Source organism: Pollicipes pollicipes, unplaced genomic scaffold (assembly GCF_011947565.3).
Source record: "Pollicipes pollicipes isolate AB1234 unplaced genomic scaffold, Ppol_2.1 Scaffold_4881;HRSCAF=5763_pilon_pilon_pilon, whole genome shotgun sequence".
Classification (NCBI taxonomy): Eukaryota; Metazoa; Arthropoda; class Thecostraca; order Pollicipedomorpha; family Pollicipedidae; genus Pollicipes; species Pollicipes pollicipes.
This window is the reverse complement of record NW_023596576.1, coordinates 52,494,043-52,502,531: the sequence shown is the minus strand read 5'-3', so window position 1 is coordinate 52,502,531 and position 8,489 is coordinate 52,494,043.

Sequence of the window (8,489 nt, the reverse complement as noted above, 5' to 3'; positions counted from 1 at the left end):
AATAATACAGCAGTATATTTTCAGAGTTCTCAAAGGGGAGACAATTTTGCAAGCCCGCATCATGTGAAGTTATACCAAGCATGTGCATTAATGAGCCGCCCAGACCTGCCCCTGCTGACAAAATGAATTGCTAATGAAATGGCATGCAATGGATCGATTAGATCCCGTCATACCTCAATAGGCTCAAAATGTTGACAACATCGTGTTGAAGTAGCAAATTGCCTTTGTTCATCCCTTCAGTATAAACGAAAGTGTTTCTGTCGGTTTGCGCGCGTCACTACCTTGTCATGTTGAAACGCAAACATAAAGATAGAGGCAGGCATCGATATATCACATTTAATTGGGAGTCATCAGAGTCAAAGAATTCAGGGAGTCATCAGACTTAAAGAATACCAAAACACTGTTCTCTCTCAGAAGTACAAACCTCGCCCGCACACTCCCCATCACATCAAGATCAATACAAACCGCTGCACGCACACAAGTGATCACATCCATCTCAAGCCACTGGTTCACACACCTATGTGAAATAAGTGTGATCCCAGGCCCAGCCCGCAGGACTATCAACTTCAAGGTTTTCTCACAATATCCGCATAGGTTTTCGGTTATAACATCGCACTTCACCTTGGAGCTGCCTTTAAAACAAAGTCTCAACGGGGGTTCGATGTGATACAAGTCAAGAGGTTGTAGCTATAAGACACGTCGTTTTTATTCAGAATTTAAAGTTGCCGTACAAGATGTGTGAAACATTTGGCGAAAAAAATAGATATATAAAACTGTTGTATGACTTACCTAATTTTATAGTGCCTTGCCGACCCACAAGCCCCTGCAAAGGTATTTGCTCCGGTGCACAAAGCACCAACCGAGCTGTCCGTAAGGAATACGTCGGTAGAGGAAGAAAAACGTCAGACAGAGAAAAAAACAGATTTGCCGTCGCGTCTTTTGCGTGATAAAATACGGGAGAGTGCCATTCTTTTTTCGGTGCAGCACCTTTTTGCAGACAGTGGCGTTCTTTTTTTATATAATTGACCTATGGTCCAAAAAATGAGGAAAATGCCCCGTTGACGACGAGTGCCGCACAACGTGAAAGTGCTCACGCTCACGTTCGCGACAGGCACACATCAGCGAAATCTTGCTAACAGCCAATCACCTTCAGCAGATTATATCATACCTGTCGTATCATCGCTTTCGCGAATGTATCAGCGGCCATGTTGTTTTGACCATAAGCGGAAATTGGCCTGTAATATAGCGGCGATCGTATGGCGTTTCTATGGCGACATCAATGTCAGGGTGACTGAAGTAGTCTCCCAATAAACCTTTTCCCACTTTAGCGGGCGTGCAGCTAAGCAGCCAGAGGGCTTTGGGTCTTAAAAAGGGCATGGCCGCAAACTGCATCAAAAGGTCCTCAAGATGTTCATTTCAGTTCAAAATCCTATGAAAAGGTTGAACACACCGTTGAAGGCAATATCGTTCAAAAACCCTACCGTTTAGGGTTGCCGTTTGTGGATACCTAAGCCTTAGCTTCAAAGGTAAACGGATATCTTTAGAGCGACACATGTCAAGGATTCATGTGGACTTCCCGCCACTGAGAAGAACAGCGGCCTTGAGGTACGAGGCCGAGCATTGCTGGTGTGAGCCTCTCACCTTCCCCGATGCACTTTGAACTTAGCGCACTGATGGATGGACAGGCATGAAGTAAAACGTTTTTAGTTGTCATCATTTTGCATATAGAGCTAAACGAAGGCGCTAGAGGTGTTCAAAAATATCGTTTAGAGCTGTGGATACCAAGATTGTATGGATTTTGCTCTAAATAATTGGAATCATGTTGGGAACTGCGAGTTCTGCACCGGCAATGATTATGGCAAGGTAATGAATATCGCCAACGCTTACAGCTGATTGTACGATGACATCCCAAAAACAAAAGTGATATTATTTTAGGTAGTTGTAGAGCCATGTTATCGGTAAAGGTACGACCAAATAGATCCAGTTTTGCAAAATGCATAGGGTTGAGGGATTGGGAAGGGGGAGGCAGGAAAAATTTGCTGAGCCTGCCTACGAAATGCACTTTAAACAATTCTCTTAATAGATTTGACACACCTTTCATAGTTAAGAGCAGTAATGGAGATGCTCGAAATCAGTTCTGGGCTCAGTCTGAAAATTTTGATTAATGCTGATTAATGAAAAATAATGTTCGGAAAATTATAAACAAAAATAGGAAAATACATCAATAGTTAAGATGAACAATGCCCTCTCCCTAACCGAACAGGAAGCTACACGCCTTTAGGCTGGTTCTGTTTTAAGTGTCTTTATCTGATAATTCTGGGAGGTCAGGATCAGTGTTTCTCCATTCAACGTGTCCTTTATTGTGTCCTTCCATTCTTTATTCAGTGTTTGACGGCCAGTAAATGGAACTTCAGTGCCAATGAACTCCCGAAGCTAAAATGCTCGATGGTTATGCCACGTTGCAGTTCATTTCTCTTTACTTTTTTGATTTATTGCACTAAGAGGTATATTGCATTCAGACTTGTATTGCAACGGTTTCGGAAAGATTTGACCCCAGGTGATAATCAAACGATTCCAACTTTGTCGGTGACATAAAAGGCACTTTTTCACCCTTGTTTAGGTTTTCTATATGTGTATCCTGGACGTGGGGGCGAGTCAGAGAAGACTTGGCCCATGCTTTCAAAGAGCCTTTGGTCCAAATTGTGGGAAATTGGGGATGGATTCATGCCTGTGTTGACAAAACGTGACCTGAAGGTTCGAAATCGTTAAGGCGGCGGCATTGTCCCAAACAATTGCCAGCTCCATTGCACTATGGGCAGACTGCAGCGGACCCGGCTTGCACTGGTCTAATTACACAGCATTTAGCTACTCGTTATCCCTGCTGGTTAGTGCAAAGTGCCCGCAGGCTACTAATGGATCGCTGCAGTTGGGCGATCACGAACAAGTCTTCAGTTGCCTCTAAGCAAAGATGAATTGTTAGTTACACTAGTAATGCGACAATCACTAGACCTATTGTGACAGGCTTAGGACACGACAGATTTAGCTGAAAAATATCTACCCAAACCAGGAAATTTCATTTATGATATATATCCAACCCTAAACCCTTGGACACTGGGAGCAACACAATGCTGGTGCGCCTTGTTACTGGCATTCATGCCGATGACACATGCCCATCTGGCATAGAGGCTTGATCAGAGCAGAGCAACTAGTGTCTTCCCAGCCACCACGATAAGAAATTTGCATGCATTCTGTTACCGCACTCCCACGGTGACTGGGTGCACCTTGATTCCACCAGGAGGGGGGAATCGTAACATCACCGCAGCCGTCAGACGCCTCATATGCCCAGTCCCTGTCAGTCACCCCGAGCCTAACATTAACCCCATCGGCCAGATCTTTAGCACACTGGTTTTCGGCCTCAGAGCGGGGTAAGGCCAGGTGAGCCCCGAACTGTTGACAGCCGGCCTCTGCCTCCGCTTGAATGACGGCCACTTCCAGCCGGGTCAGGCAGCGGCCAGCGCACCGCGTGAACCCCGCCGGACAGCTGCACGGGGCGGAGCTGGTGCCTGAAACCGTGAAATTATCACGTTGGGATGCAACTCCGGTGTGTTATTGGCGCGACTGGTTGGTGATGACAAAGAGGTCAAATGTAGGTTTGGTGTATGCATACACACACACACACACACACAATATATATATATATATATATATATATATATATATATATATATATAGACGGGTTGGGTATCATAGCTGTTCTACCACGCCTCGTCTGCGTTGCGCCATCAGCATGGTTTACATGGTTGGTTGTAAACATGACGGATTTAATGTAACCAAAAACTAAGAATTAACCAGCTACATGCAACGAGCTCAAAGCGTTATGGTTCCACAACGCCTCTTCGGCGAAGCAAAGTCTCAATCAGAACGTGGCATGCAAATGGCTTTCACTTGGTAGTCCTAAACAGCAGGATGAAGTCCTTCACGGGTGCGATTAATCTTTGTTCCAATGACATCATGCAGGACGTTAGGTTCTTGTGGACAGCACGATATGCTGGCTTGAGCTTCTCTGAGGGATCGATGAAGACTTGCGTAAATGCACCCGGTTGATAGGGCTTCGGCTGAAGCGGGGTCATTGACCTCGCTGACTGCAGGCCACTTGTGCCATGAATTACATGTGAACCTGACACGATACCTAAACGTGCAGTGATACGGTGCGAGTGATGATATATTTAATTTCACACTAAGTTCGGTTGGGTTTGGCGCGTCGCAGACACGTAATGTGACCGTGTAAAGACCCTGTGTAGCATTACGTAAAATAGAAAACCAGTCGTCTCTGCCATGCTGATAAGATCATTGTTCATTATCTCTAGAAAACGACCTTTGGAAATCGCCTCCACAGATCCACTACGTGATCAATCCAAGCCGCAAGGAACGAAGTATGATTACATGCTCTTATCACAACATTTTACTCGAACAAATGCGTCAGAGGTGGCTCCTGCCTTTTCTACTTCAGAAAAACTATCACATGATTAAATGCTTAATGACTCGCTAGCATTTATGCTAGTTGATACTAACTCTCAACAAAATTTAAGGAGCAGAACAAGTTGAAACTAGTTTATACTATGCTCACCGGTAAATAATGGAATTGGCAAGTTATACATCGTTAACTTACTTAAGGATAGTGCATAGCACAGCACGGTCAATTATTTTGTTCTGGAAGCAAACAACGCGAGGGCAAAATTGAAGTCCAGGGATGGGCAGGTGTCATTTGCTGTTACGATGTGTTTTGTGATGGATATAGAGCAAGGTTTCGCTGGTGAATGATGAACGGGCCGGCGGAGTGCTGCATGGTAATATCAAGGATATTAAAGTGTCATTAGTCTTACCTAGGCAAAAAAGGGTCCAAAGTCTCATAACTGCTTTACCAGGTGGCTTATATGTGACCCACAGTTCCAAAAATAGTGCATGGTTTATTTCGCCTTATATGAATTAAAACGTCGGTTGTTATCGGATTTACCTTGGATTTTTACTAATATTTGATAAGATATGTCATTACCGACTCACCGAACGACTCATTACTGACTTTTCTCGACTAAAGTTTAAATTACTGGCAAAGACCTATTGACTTACACGTCATGTAATATTTGATCCGTTATGAGACTGATAAAGGGCAGGGGAATTTCAATGACAATATCTCTATTTACATAGGCCAAGATGTATTCTTTATGTCGGAATGAAAATGTTCTAACAATGAAAATCATAAGATGCTGGGTGAAAATCGCATTCAGACTGTTGTGCCAGAAAGCTTAGAAGATATCAGTGGATGTGTGCTCAAAGGGCGCCTTTCAACTCAGACAGCTTTAGAAATCTAGGCGCGAGTTAACATCGGTAGAAGAACAGATGTTACGGGATCAGAAATAGTCTGGCGATATTGAGTGTGTGTTAAGTGTTTGCCGATTATACAACCTTCCTCGTGATCTACGGGGATTCAAGATTATTTATCTATGGACGGCCACAGCTGTCAATTGAAGTGCATCTGATTGAAGAATCCATTGCGAGTCAAAGAAAACGAGATGCAAACTCGGTTGGGCGCAGTCTCACCAGGGCATGTTGACATAATCCAGCTGGTTGCGAGTTGTTCACCGGCGCTACTCTGTGGCGTCACTGACCCCCGGCAGCCTGCTTGGCGGCTGAGTAGGTCACAGGTGCCGTTGGTATGGTACGTAAGACCGCCACAGATCCCCGGTCCCATCCTCGCGCACTTGATCGCGCAAGTGTTCTTGGAGGTGAGCTGACTCGCTACAGTTGTAACATTCCGACTTGAGATTCATTCAGTTGTAACATTCATTCCGACATCTCCTGACTTGAGACGGACCCTCTCTTTGTTGGCGATGGACCCTTCCACGCCCAGATGCCCAGAAATGGGCCCTTCCTAGCTTTAAAAGGTAAGGTGGGCCCTTGCAAGACCTGGAGTGGCGATACGTACCATGACACCGTTTTTACGAGCAGTTATGAGCGTCAGCATTTAAAACTCATTTGGGCTAAAGGCTCCCAGCAAAAACCGGCGTCCAGTGTTTCTTACTTAAGTCCGCGCCACCTTTTATGAGGATTCTACTTTTACGAGGCGCTTGGATGTCCGTTCAGCTCATGGATTGCTCCTTCAGTCATCGGCGTGCTTTTACGCTGCGCCTGTCAAATCTTGAAAGACATCTAATTTGGCGTTATGCTTATGCACAATTCATCGCCTCAAAGAAAATCGTAAAAGCTTCAGCGAGCAACGGCGGAAATCAAGACTGGCTGTTAAGAACTACTTCGGCATGCTCCAGACGCAGTGGCGACGTCGGACAAGCTGTTGCCATCGGTTCAAGCCTGAGCCAGTCGGCATCGTTTTTTTGTGCAGTCACTGGGTCCTTATATCTTATCAAAAACATTATCTAAACAAAAACATATACGAAAACACTGCTGCACAGACCTTAGTGTGACGTGGACATTCATAGCATATTTGAATGCACACAAAAGTGCATGTGCTACATTCTTTTTCAGAAGAAATTTCAGAGGTAATATTGCTGTCAAAACCCATGGGAGTAAACAAACGGCCCAGCCGCAATGATTCTGTGATCACTATCTTACCATTTTCGCTTCGTCGCTTCTTCCATCCGTCATGCAGAAATGAAGTGACGGCTCAATGCGACGACAGTTGGCCACGGAACATTGGCCGCGTAGCTGGGCCATTTGGGTCGCATAACTGTATGGCGTTTGGTAACGCATCCGACTGACGGCACTCCTGCAGTGCAATGGCGCTGATGGCGCGAATACAATGCAATGGCGCAAATGCAGTTGATGCGTCCCTAAAATAGTAGAAAGACAAATATTCGACCGGCGGAGCATCGCCGCCACGGGCAAACGTGTCCCATTAGCTCAAGACGGGAAACATGAAAATTCCGCACTTGCGAAAAGTTGCTGAAATGCCTGGCAGAACCCTGTTTATAGTTGAGAGAGTGGTGGTCGTCTTCGTGGGAGTGCTTCACATTTTTATGATGATTTGAACGAAGATATCCATATTGAATCTAATTAATTGAGACCAACTGACAGCCGTTATATCTTAAAATCGCGCTCACGAACGCTAGATAAAACCTCGACAGTCAAATTTTTGGTCTTGGTCACCGCGTGGCCCATGAAACGGCAAGATTTGAATGACGTGATCATGCCATGAATGTCAAGGTGCCTTTAGAATACTTTTCCCGAAACACTCTCCCCATTTTTGCGGGCGTGAAGCTCAGAGACCAAAGGGGTTTATATCTTAAGAAGGGCAGGGCTGTGAACAGCACCGGAAGGTCTTCAAGACGGCTATTTCAGTTCAAAGCCTCGTATAAATGTGGAACACTCCCTCTCAGTATTCCGGGGACGCATGGCAGCAGATGCGCTTTCAAACTTCAAGATCACACCATGTCTAAGCATGCTTCTTACCATAGTAATGTTAATTCCATGCATGAACGCCCGGCGGTTGTGCATGACAACTGGCTGAGGGGCTTAGGTATTGCAACACTCTCCTCAAAGGGAGTGTTCCACCTTTGACGCATATTTTAAAAACATACTCTGGTGAACCTCAGCACCAGTCACGCCCAGCAATAGACCTGGGTAGTGCCACCGCAGCACCGTCAAAGCGTGATAAGGATATCAATTTTAATTTTCGGGTTCAAATTACGCCAAATTACAACTTAAATACGTATTTTGTAAGAACACTAAGGTTCATACCGGCCGTGACGACCGCCGTCGTCATGACAGCCATCGTGAGATCTCTACTGGTGAGGAGGAAAGAGCCGTTGTGGTTGGCCCGCCCGGCGACAACGGCCTGTTAGCGAAAGCACATTGGTTAAGTTTCAGCTAGCGCGTCACTATAAACCATGTAATTATCCCATTCCCAAAGTTTAGGCGCGTCTCGGAAAGATCTGGTGCGGCAAACGTCGTAGAGGAGATGACAAAGCCATTGTATAACGTTTCGTTGAAGTTGGGGAATAATAGCCACATGTTTGCAATGCCTTGCGTCCAGGGACTGTTTTTTTTTCTTTCATAACTTATTGTAGGTGTACATTGGTACCTAGTGTTAAAAGAGAGCATTGTACATCATTCGCCGTGTTTAAGGCGGAATAGATCATAAATAATCATAAAACAGGTAGATTCATGCTCCTACCTTCGAATGTTAATAATTACGATAGGGAGCTCCTGAGAGCCACACACACTCAACCGGTTCGACTCCCCCAGCGTCATTGCTGCGCTATCGTCGCGTGGTCACAACACCACTGCTCATCAAGAGCTATAAAAAATGTACTGGGCCAATGTAACAATAATAACGCAATGAAATTCGTTTCTTATCGCGTTTAGGTAAGTTTATGAAACAGACAGGCCAGAATAGACCAGAACATAGCCTAAACTAGCCTAACCTGACCTAACCTAACATAATCTAACTTAACCTGACGTAACCTAACCTAACC